General features: G+C 34.2%; 1 protein-coding gene across 1 annotated transcript in view; it reads right to left on the bottom strand.

Moving 5' to 3' along the window:
• Positions 1 to 12,734, bottom strand: part of CUNH4orf22 (chromosome unknown C4orf22 homolog) — a 933,771-nt gene that overhangs the window by 663,984 nt on the left and 257,053 nt on the right. The gene's annotated exons all lie outside the window — the stretch shown is intronic.

Here is a 12,734-nt window from a genome sequence, read left to right as displayed (position 1 = left end):
CAAAAATTTAAGTTTTCTTGAAATCATATGGTAACATTCAATCATATATCCCTTTTGCATAACTATATCTGATAATCTGAGCAAAAGATTTTTTGATAAAAACAGAAAATATATCATTGTTAATCAGCTATCTTGTTTTGAAAATTTATAATGTATGTATTGTTATATGTTATCCTGTTTCTGTCTTTGTTTTTATTTTTCTTGCTCTTGTTTTTATACTTCAATATAAAAGAAAATTATAATTAAAAATAGATCACAATTCAAAAAAACTTTAATAAATGAATTTTTTGCATAAGTGTTTTGAGAGTGAAAAAAAAATTAGCTGAGGTTCTGTAAATGATTTGTAACCAATATTGAAGGCATTTATAACCACTCAGGTAAATGTGTTGTTCTTAAATTCTCTTTACAAGGTCTTGATTAGCACAATGATTAATTTATTGAGTACCATTCTTGAATATATCTTATTCAAATTATTTTATATAGGATCGCCTCTTCAATTTTTCATTATATTGGAGCATTAGGCTCACAGAGTAACAGAAATTAACAATTTTTAATAAATCTAACAAAGTCTGTTAAAGAGAAATTGTTCAGCAAGAGACCTGATTCATAGTTTCTTTTGATATGAAATGGCATTTATGCGTGAAGCATTGTGCTGCACAAATTATTGAAAGGATAAATATTAAATTAGGTAACAGAGTTTAGCACTGTGCCTGGATTAATATAAACGAGCTCCCAAAATATCATCATTATTTGATTATTGAAAAAATATGGTAGTGCTACATCCTCTAACTTTTTCCATTTATCTCAACCTCCTTTTTTATTGTTGTAACCTGAAGGATGTTTAAAACACATATGTCATTTGAGTATGGATGCCAAGATATTTTATTAAGCATATGTACTAAAACGTCCTTATTCCTTGAATGTCTTAATCAATCTCTTAGGAATATTATAATCTTAAATGATATTTTAATCATTCCAGAAAAGTCACTTTATGAGAGGTTGTTAAAGAAATAATAGAAATATCATCTAGGCAAAAGTGACAGTTCACAATATTTCACCCTGAATTTCCTCTCAAACCTGTTCACAGACAGAAAACAAAGAAAAGGCAATTATTATTGAGATTACTGCAAAGAGATTAATGTGTACACTCTTATTTGTATAGTACCCACTTCTAAATATATTTAAGCATAATAAAATCTTTCATTCAATTTTATATTCCAGATAAGTTGCCACCTGTGCAGTTATAGAGCCATTTTACAATGTTTTCTAACTCCTCCACTTCTTCTATTACTACCATGTTTTAGATAGTACCCCTTCCTTATATAGTCACCAGAAATGTGTGTATTGCCATACTTTAAATTCACTATATACTAGGACCCCAAATGTACTGCCTTCATACAACTTGGAATGGCTCTGCTAAATTTTTGATATTAAGTATTAGTCATCTACCAGATGTTGGGTACATATTGGAACCTTCTTAGAATAAACAGGAAAAAATACATGTAGCACAATTACTCATATATTAACTGTTAGCAATAAATATTTATTGTTCAAATATATTTTCTATCTCAAGTTTGGAAGTGGAAACACCTGTAGTTTCGCCTCAGCTCCACCACTCTTTAGCTAGCAAGCTTTAAACAAGTCCCTTTTAAGTCCATAGAATCATGCATGGTTTCTTTAGTGTGTAAAATGAGAAAATAAAAACCAGGTCTCCAGTGTGCCTTTCCAGTTCTAAATCTTTATCAGTATTTAGAGGATACAGGCAGTAATCAAAGTTCTCAATGAAAAAATAGTGACATTAACAAAATTGCACTGTACATTTTTGAAAAACCATGAAAATAGATTAATTTACTCTTTCAACAGTTTAAAAATATATCTCAATTAGCTAAATTGAGTAGGCTCTGGCAATGAATTTCAATTACTTTAAGTTTAAAAAAGCAATTGCAGAGCCAGTCAAATATCTCAGTGGATTAATGCGCCTGCTTAGGCAGAGCGCAGTGGTCAGGTTTGATTCCCAGTGTTCTGTGCTGGCCCCACCCCAGCGGCACACTGAGATGCTGATTGAAACTGGGCATAGTGGCACACACCTGTAATCCCAGAGCTTGGGAGGCTGAAAACAGGAGAATCACTAAAAGTCCAGTCCACAAAGTGAGACCCTGTAGACTCTATAGACCCTATACTAAATACATCATTAAAAAAATGCACACAAAGGGGCTGGGGAGATGGCTCAGTGGAATAAGCACTTCCTTGTGAAGCACAAGAGCCTGAGTTCAATCCCCAGTTCTGAAAAAAAAGAAGAAAAAATGCACACTAGTATATATGAATTTTAAACATGTATACATATACAATAAGGGGTTACTGTATGGTGGAAGCTGACCATTTTGACATATGGTGGTGGCATATGGAAATATTCCAAAACAGCATCCTCATTTTCAATGTAGTATGATCATTTGTGGGAATTTTTTGTCATTATAGCAGAACCCTGGTATCCACAGGCCATGGCTTCCTCTCCCACTACTAAGCTTGATCAGCAGTGTTCTCTCCAACCCATTTTCATGTGACTTCTGTTTGCATGGCTTACAGAAACTAATGGTCTAAAAACATGACCAGTGAGGTTTTTTTTTTTTTTTCTTTTCCAAGAACAATGAACACATGTTTGGGCATCAGTTGAACTTTAACTGTAACACATGCTTGTTTGTTCAGTCGCACCGTGGGCTACTACATAGTGAGTTCAAAGGCAGCCTTAATGACATAGTGAGACTCAGTCTCAGAAAAATAAACCAAACAAACAACTTAAGCCATTTTTTGTAAATATTTATTTGGGACAAAAACTGGAATTTAGGCTCAACCAGTTAGAAGAAACTAACCTATAATATATATTAGAAAATTTCCTACAAAAAACCCAAATAAGTTAATTATATAATTAGAACATATTAAATACTTTATTTCATTAATTTCCTTGCTTGTTCTATTAAAAGGCTCCCTTTGGCACATCCTGAGAGAAGCTTCTCAATAACACTATATTTAGAGCTGTCTGATTTGTGAAAGAACTTTTTTGCTCCAATAAACTTTTCAAAATGTCATTGTGGGGACCAACTAGAGATAAATTACAGTACATATTAACCCTGATAGTCCTTCATATATTTGCATCTACTTCTTCTTGTGAAAGGTACTGGCTTCTCTCTGTTACAGGTTTCTACTTTTCTTCTGAAACAATTCCCAAACTTCCTTTCCTCCCAACCTTTGAATACAGCTATGACACAATTTTACTTTATATGATTATTCAGTCACTTTAACATCAGTTAAATGTCAGTCACAGTTGAGCTGAAGAATTAGAAAAATCAAAATATTTATACTCTTTGCTATGGCTGTATTTTCTTTCTTTGAGGCTTTTTTAATTTTGTATGAGGCTAATCATCTTTGTATTTTTACCTCCTTCACTTTCTGTGTACTTCACCATACAACACTAAAATTCCAAGCAGTTTCAAATCATTCATAATAAGTCAGTCTTTATTTTCCTGTTGATTTGGTCTTTGGAATTTACTGTATTTCTTTAAAAACTTGGTTTCAACAAGACTTCTAAAAGTATGATAATTTTGAGGAATTTTCTTCACGTGCATCTTGGGAAAATTTTCTGCTTCTTACCTGAATCCCTCAACAAAATTTTTAAATATTTTAATTTTTTGATTTATTGTCATTTATCATGAAGTAATTAGGTTTTTGCTAACCAGACATAACATCTTTGTTAAGCTGTGTATTATTCATATGTCTCCTTGTTGTTCACTCATGATAAGTGTGAAACTAACACAGTTCTGTGATTGAGGCAACAAGATAAGCTCATAAGGTGATGAATAATTAAGCATGCTTTATATTCCATCCCACCACACAGAAGTCTATTACTAAGCTAAATGTTAATGTCCAATGAATTTCTATGTGCTGTGATTTTTCTCTCAGTTAGTCCTCACCTAAGACTCATAATGTAGGGATCACTATTTGTGCTGCTTTATGGATGAGAAAACTCAAGCATAGGAGCTTGAGTAATTGGATTCAGGTCAGAGGGCTGTGCACCCACCATGATTCCAAGAAAAAACTGGCAATATTTATTTGGTTCACACTGGAACAAATGGATGACTTATATGGCCACCACAAGGAATACTGCATGAAATCAGAGTCATCAGAAGTGAAACATACAAACCAATCCACCAGTCCCTCTCCCAATTCCAATTCACATTTTCCCTTTCCACACACACTCCCAGAAAGCCAGAAGAGATTATCTGAACTCAAAAAGCATATAGTTGTATAGATTGGGAGAATTCTGGCAAATACAAGAGACATGTGTCAAAACAAACAAACAAACAAACAAACAAACAAACAAACAAAAAACAAACGAACATTGACAGCTGTAGGTGAGCCTATGAAGGAAGGCAACAGGAATTATTATCTTCCTACAATCTAGCTGCAGTTGAGCCTTGGTCTCTTGCTTATTTATTTATTTATTTATTTATTTATTTATTTGGGCAGAACCGAGGATTGAACTCAGGCCATTGTGCTTGCCAGGGAAGCACTTATTCCACTGAGCCATCTCCCCGGCCCCATCTCTTGCCTATTCTCCCATCAAAGCAGAATCTTTGGGAAGGCAGATGGGAGGAGAGAGATGGAAATGAATCTGAACTAGTAAAAGTATAATGCATAAAAGAATAGTTAGGGACAATGTTGGCATTCGTGTCTAAGCATCTTCTATGAGACTATGACCTTAATTATGTGTTGTGCTTGTGGGCTGGTAAGCACAAAGGTAGGTTCAACTTTTAATTCAGCCTCCCAAAACATTCTTCAGAAATCATTCTTTGGATCAAAGGGATTTGTTTGTTCTCTGCCATTATATTAATGGCTTAGGTAATCAACTAATATTTCTAGAGGAATAGCATTACTTAAGGGAGAATGAAGGACAGTTTTTGATCTCTTGGATTTCTGTTTTATCTGTTTCATGGGTTCTATTTCTTTCCTACTTTGGGACTTTATGGTTTCATTCATTTTCTTAAATTTTTTAATAGGTATCTACTCAAATTTTTTCCATGTTTTATTTATTTGGCACAGGGTCTCACTATCCAGGTCAGACTCGTAGTGATCCTCCCAGCCCTGGGATTACAGGCATGCACCACCATGCTCAGACATGTTTGCCTAGCTCAGCGTCCCAGGGGATGGGACTGGAGTGGCATGTAGGACTGGGAATTGAACCCTGGTCCAGGTACTTGTCAAAACAGGCTCTTATTCCAGTGAGACATCTCACTGGCCCTATCTTTCATTTTGATCATCATTTCTTTTTTTTTTTTAACCTGAGAGACCACTTTTTTCTTTAACATTTTCCATTTATTTTCTCACCTCTGCTGCTATCATTTCAGATAGTTCTAATGTTTCACTTACTGTTTCCACTATCTCATTGTGCTCTGGGATTTTCCTGAGTGGGTGGGCATTCTGAGGTTGCATTTTGCTTTGAAAAAAAGTATATTTTCATTTTCCATTGACTTTATATTACTTCTTGCTTGTCCTTTACACACACACACACACACACACACACACACAAATATGTTTATAACCCAACATAAGATTGATACTGTTTTGTGTAAATCTTCAATGACATTTTTTTTTTTGCAGAACCCAGGATTGAACTCAGGCCCTTGTGCTTGCCAGGGAAGCACATATTCTACTGAGCCATCTCCCCGACTCCTTCAGTGACATTTTAAATGGGTTCGTCTAATACATTTCACATAGTCCTGCATATTTACCATTTTGAGAGCTCTTTATTTTTTATCCTGGACCACAGGGCAACTTCTTTTGTCTCCTGGACTATGCACTTGGTTATTTTCTATATGCTACATCTGAAGGTATTAGAATATTTCGAGTTTGTATAATTGGATGATATTTTACTTTTAGTTTTCAAAGGTTTGTTGGCTAAGCATAAAATTCAGTGAGGACAGATCTTTTGTTTTTCTTTCAGTCCTTTGAATTAATTAGTCTAGTTTCTTAAGTGCTGAGTCACTCTATGGCAGGGCTTTCCACACCCTAGGGCATGCCTAGGTGGGGTGCCCCCAACTTCCCAGGGTATGGAATTCCCAAGCTGATCCAGCCAAGCTTCCCACCCCTCAAGTTGACACAATGTTTCAACCAACCTCGTTTTTTTTTTTTTTTTTTCCTGTGTATTTAGTACAAAGTCTACGTGTGACTTGTAATGATTCTCCTGTTTTTCAGCCTCTCAAACTCTTGGATTACAGGGGTGTGCCACCAACTCCAGTCTCAATTGCCATCTCAGCATGCCCTGGGGCTGGGCTGGCATTGCAGGCTGGGGAGTGAATCACAGGCCCCGTGTCTGCCTAAGCAGGTGCTTTAACCTGCTGAGCTATCTGTCAACCAACTTTTTGAGAAATCTCTACACTTATTTTTCAGTAGCTATTCCAGTCTATATCCACATCATAGTGGAAAAGGGTTCCTTTGTCCCCAAAGCCTCTCCAGCACTTGTTTTTAGTGATTTGTTTATGATAGCCATTCTTTTTGGGGTGAGATGGAATTTCTCAGTGGTATTTTAATTTGTATTTCTTGATTGCTAATGCTGTTTCTTCTTATATTTATTTCCTAATTGTATTTCTTCATCTGAGAATTATCTATTATTTCAGATGTCCATTTTTGGATTGGGTTTTTGAATTTTGGGGTCTGTTACCTTTTAAATTTTTTTTTTTTTAATTATTGAGAAACAAATAGCAATAAGATAGTTGCTACAAATTACTAGCAGTTTCAATAATTAATACATTGCATGTTGTTGTATTAGTGGTTATTCATTTTATAAGATGCAGACATGATATCCTGTCCACAGACACTATTAGAACCAATCTTTCTATTCACTGAATTAAGAGAAAGTAGCTGTATATCTGTCCTAACTATTTTGAATATACAGATACAAAATGGTCCTTCATTTGTATCCTCTTTTTTGTTTAGTATTGTTAAAGAAGGGTATTCCATTGTCAATTAAATATTGTAGGTTTTGTTGTTGTTTTTTAAAGAGTTAAAAATAATATTAAACCAGAAAAAAAAATAAATGATACAGTATTTTACTAAACAAAATAATACGAATTTGATAGTATTTGTTGATTGCATAGTATTGTTTTCAAATTAATTGTTCATATTACCAGATATGTGCATGCAAAATTGGAAGAGAAAGAAAAAATATAAGAAATTAATGAGAAGAAAAAATAACTGAAAAAAGAGGACAAAACTAATTAAGCATTAACTGTTTCTTTCCATAGACCAGAGAAAATCCACAGTACAATTTTCCCAACCATCCTGCTTACATATATAGATATACCTCTTTCGACCATCCACTCTCTGGTCATTCTCTTCATCTCAGTAATTCCTTTCTTTTGAACAGGTTTAATCCCTTTTCCCAGTATCTATTATATCCATCACATTTTATTTTTTCTTTCAGGTTACTGCACTAAAGAGACAATATGATGTTTTCACATGCAGGTCTGATTTACTTCACTTAAGGCTATGGTCTCTAGCTGCATCCATTTACTGATAAAAGCCTCAACTTTATCCTTTTTTACAGCTGAATAAGACTCTAATGTGTAAAAATACTTCTTATTTATCCATTCCCCAGATGATGGCCATGTTTGTTGTTTCCAAGATTCAGCTATGACAAATTGTGCTGCTAAAAACACAGGTAGATGTAAATCACTATGGTATAATAGTTTCACTTCATATGTAAAAATACCAATGAGAGATATAGCTGGGTTGAATGGGACCTCCAATTCTAGTTTTTGGAGGATTTCTTTCCATGTCCACACTGATTTCCATAGTAGTTGTACCAATATGCAATCCCAGCAATAAAGAAGGTTTTCTTTTTCCCCACAGACCTTGCAGCATTTGTTATCGGTTGATCTTGATGATAGCCATTTTTTGGGGGGGGTGATATGGAATCTCAGTGTTATTTTAATTTGTATTTCTCAAATAATCAGTGATGTTGAACTTTGTTCATGTATTCATTTGCCATTTACATTTCTTCATCTGAAAGTGAATATTCATCTCAGATGCTCATTTTTGGATTGCAGCTTTGAATTTTGGGGACAAAATTTTTTTTATTCTTTATATGTTCTAGATAGAAGAAGGCTTTTTTCAGAGAGACAGTCAGTAATAACATTTTACTAATTCATAGGTTTTCTATTTATTGTGTTGGTGGTTTCTTTTGACATGCAGAAACTTTTTAAAAAGATGAGATCTCAATTATTGTGTCTTTGAAGTATTTCCTGTGCAGTTTGCTTTTTTCATAAGCTTTCTACTTGTGCTTATGTCTTTAAGATTTCTACCTACATTTTCCTCCCAGAAATTTAGTTTTTCTGTTGTAAAGTTTCTATCTTTGACTTTTTTTTTATTTAGTTCATGATGACAGACATTAGTATAATTTTAGTCTTTGGCATGTGAAAAGCCCATTTTTCTAGCCTCTTTTTACTAAAGATGCTATCTCCTTCCAGCGAACATGAATGGCTCCTTTGTCAAAAGTAAGGTGGTTGAAGGTTTTTGTAGCTGTGTCTGAATCTTCTAATATTTTCAATTGATCTTCAGGTCTGTCTATGTCAGTACCATTTTGATTTTATCATAATAACATTGTAGTACAATTTCTTTTTTATTTTATTAATTTTATTGTGAAACAAATAGCAATGAGACAGATCCAAAACAGGTTAGTAAGATAGTTACAATAATTAATATGTTGCATATTGTTGTCTTTGTAGCAGTTATTCATAGTACAAGATGCAGACATGACATCCTGCCCAAACACTATTAGTACAAATCTTTCTTCTCACTGAATTAAGAGAAAGTAGCCATATATCTATCCTAACTCTTTTGTATATACATGTACAAAATAGTCCTGCATTTATATTCCCATTTCTTGTTTAGTATTGTCAGAGATAGGTATTCCATTGCTGATTAAATATTGTAGGTGCATAAATTCAGCAAAATAATCTGATATAGTACAGTACTCCATAATAGTGGGTTGTGATAGGACTGGGAATGTCAGAAGTTGTTGACTCAAGCCATTTATAGCTCAGCATATCAATAAGTCTTTACTTTTCATACCTCATTTTTATACTTTTCTGCTGGATGGTTAAGACCAAGATGAAGCAAGACCTATATAGCAAGAAATGTAACTTTTGTATCAGAAAAGATCAGTCAAATCCCCTCAGGATTCACCATCAAACCATGCACCTCAGTTTGTAGATCCTTTGTCAGTATCAGCCATGGGAATGAGTCACGGTCATTGCTTAACAAATGTGCTTTCTGTGAAAACCTGAGAGAATGTTTTCTCTTTTTGTGACTCTCCTTAGGCACACTCTACATCATTAATTACTTTCCTCTATGGACCCATAATCTCCTTGATCTGAAAATTTGGGTCACCACTGAGTTACAGATTGTTGCAGTACAGGTTCACTTATGTCCTGAGACTTCACTGACCCTGAGTTGCTAGGGCCAAAATGTTGGCTGTCCTGGAAGTACTTCTTTTTCTCCAATTTTTGGCCTGCCTACTTAAGTTGTTAACCCTCCTGAGGAGAAGCTTAATGATATTATTACCATATAGCATGAGCAGTTTTACTTAACCTCACTATCCGACTGATTATCAAACATCTTAGTCATAACATGGAACAGGTATTTTCCATCAAGTACTGATATGTTAAACTTTAAATCCCTACAGAATGTGAAGAAAAATAAATAAAAAATAAAATAGTATAAAAACAGGAACATACAATTACATATTTTTACACAGAAATTTAAAAATCTAACCATATACCACATTGTAGCAGGACAGTCCTGACATTTTCTTTCTTGTCTCTTGTTTTCATTTATTACAATTTAAAAAAAAAAAACAGTTATTTGAGAGACGTATAGCAGTAATTGATATGACATTAGAAGCAGTTCACTTTTAGAAGACCAGAATGACACATTCCAAGCATGGCCTTAGTACAACACTTTGCTATCTTCAGTGCTGTTGCTTGGTACATAGGTATCAGCATATATAGTTAGTCTGTGTGAGAATCCTACCAATTAACTACTAGATTCAGACACCTGCTGAAGAATCTGAAGACCATTGCCTTAACCATATTGTGCATATGAATGTATGGTTTTGCCCCTGTCATGTTTCCTAGGTTTTCTCCTTGCCCTCTCATTGTTATTTAATTCTTAAGTTCTCATTTTCTTTTTAATTGTGTTATAGTTTTTTTTTATTTTTATTTCTTCTTTTCAGTTATTACACTAGGGACACTATATGATATTTACACATGGGTCTGGTTTATTTCACTTATGAGTATATCTTCAAGTGGCATCCACTTATATTTGAAGAGTTTGAGTTTAGCACTCTTTAGAGCTGAGTAATACTCCATTGTATAAAAATGCCACATCTTTTTATCCATTCCTCAGTTGATTGGCATCTTGGTTGTATCCAAGATTTGGCTATCACGTATTGTGCTGTTATAAACATAGGTGCACATATACCACTATGATATGATGTTTTCAGTTCCTCTGGGAAAATTCCCAGGAGGGGGATAGCTGGTTTGAAGAGGATTGATTTCCTGTCCTAGTTTTTTAAGGAGTCTCCATGCTGATTTCCATAATGGTTGCACCAGTCTACATTCCCACTAGCAGTGGAGAAAGGTTCCTTTTTTCCCACAGCCTCTCCAAAATATGTTGATTGATTTCTTTATGTTAGCAATTCTTTGTGGGGTGAGATGGTATCTCAGTGCTGTTTTAATTTGCATTTTTTCATATATTTATTCAATTCTGTAATTTCTTCCTCTGAGAATTGTATGCTCCTCTCAGATGCCCATTTCTGGATTAAGTCTTTAAATTTTGGGGCCCTAAAGTTTTTTAGTTCTTTATAAATTCTGGGGAGCTGACCTTTGTCTGAATGCTTATTAATTAAGATTTTTTTTTCCAAACTGTCGGTTGTTTTTTCACTTTGTTGGTAATTTCTTTGGATGTACAAAACTCCTCAATAAAACGAGGTCCCAGTTGTTAATTCTTTCAAGTATTACCCGTGTGATTTGATTTTTGTGCGTAAACTCTTTACCTACCCCTATGTCTTCAAGAGTTCCTCCTACTTTCTCTTCCAGGAGATTTAGTGTTTCTGTTTTAATGTTTAGATCTTTAATCCATTTTTACTTTAGCTTAGTGCCTGGTGATAGTCTTGGGTCAAGCTTTGATTTTTGGCATGTATAGAGTCCATTTTTTGAGCACCATTTGTTAAAGACACTATCTTTCTTCCAGTAAGCATGTTCGGCTCCATTGTCAAAGATAAGGCGGCTGAGTGTGTTTGTAGTGTCTCCTGCACCTTCTAATATACTCCATTGATCCTCAGGCCTGTTTGTTTGTTTGTTTGTTTGTTTTTACCAATACCATGGTGATTTTTATCACAGTAGCTTTGTAGTATAATTTCAAGTCAGACAACGTAATGCCTCCTGCCTTGTCTTTGTTGCAGGATTGACTTTCCTATTCTCGGTCTTTTCTGGTTCAAAATAAATTTTAGGAATGATTTCTCTAGGTCTGGGAGGTATGCTGGTGGTAGCTTGATAGGGATTGCATTAAATCTGTACAGCAATCTTGTATTGAGTATGGACATCTTCACAATACTCACTCTTCCTATCCAAAAGCAGGGAATATCTTTCCATTTTCTGAAATCCTCTTCTTTCTCTTTTTTCAGAACAGTGTAATTTTCCTTGAAAAGATCTTTGACTTCTTTAATTAGATTAATTCCTCAGTATTTCTTATTCTGTGGTCCTAGATCATATTTTTATGTATGTGCTTTAATGATTTTTTCTTTACATTTAGTTTTGGAAAATTACATTTTTGTGTATCTTGGTAATTTCAACTAAATTCAGAAATTTTAAATCTTTGAATATTTATTGCCTATCCCTTTGTACATGAGAAATCTAATTATATGAATATAAGCTTCTTGATTTTTGCATAGTGTGAACTATTATATGACTGATCTGTAAAGTCTTTCCATTTATTTTTATATTTTAGGGAAGGGTATACAGGGTGTTCAGGGTCTCACTACTAGATCAGACTCATACTGCTCTGCCTGTTTAGAGCCTCCCAAGAGCTGGGATTACAGGGACATTCAACCATGGCCTGTCTCAATTGCCCTCTCAGTATGCCCAGGGATGTGGTGGACACCATAGGCCCAATAGCAATTCTATCTTTTTTTTTTTTTTTTTTGGTGGAACTTGTGATTGAACTTAGGCCCTTATACTGACAAAGCCCAATACCCATTCATGAAAAAACCTCATGAAAAAATCATAATACCTGGTCTTTATTGAAATCTAATAAAAGCCATCCATGACAAACCAACTCCTAACATTATACTAAATGACTATACCTAAAAACTTTCACTCTGAAATCAAGAAGAAATCTCAAATGTCTAGTATTAACAATTCTATTTAATATAATTCTGAGAAAATAAGTCAGAGTAATTAGACAAGAGACAGAAATAAAAAATAAAGACAGGAAAGGAAGAGATTAAATTATCAATATTTGTGGATGACATGTTACTTTATATATAAAACTCTAAAGTCTCCACTAAACTTCTAGATTTAATAGCCAAATATAGTGTCATGTCTGGATACAAAGACAGCACTCAAAAATCAACAGCATTCCTTTACATGAACAATAAATTCACTAAGAAAGAAATAAGGGAA

This window comes from Octodon degus, unplaced genomic scaffold, assembly GCF_000260255.1.
Source record: "Octodon degus isolate 3935 unplaced genomic scaffold, OctDeg1.0 scaffold00168, whole genome shotgun sequence".
NCBI classification, from domain to species: domain Eukaryota; kingdom Metazoa; phylum Chordata; class Mammalia; order Rodentia; family Octodontidae; genus Octodon; species Octodon degus.
Note: the sequence above shows the minus strand (reverse complement) of the source record. Positions and strands in the feature narration are given on the sequence as shown.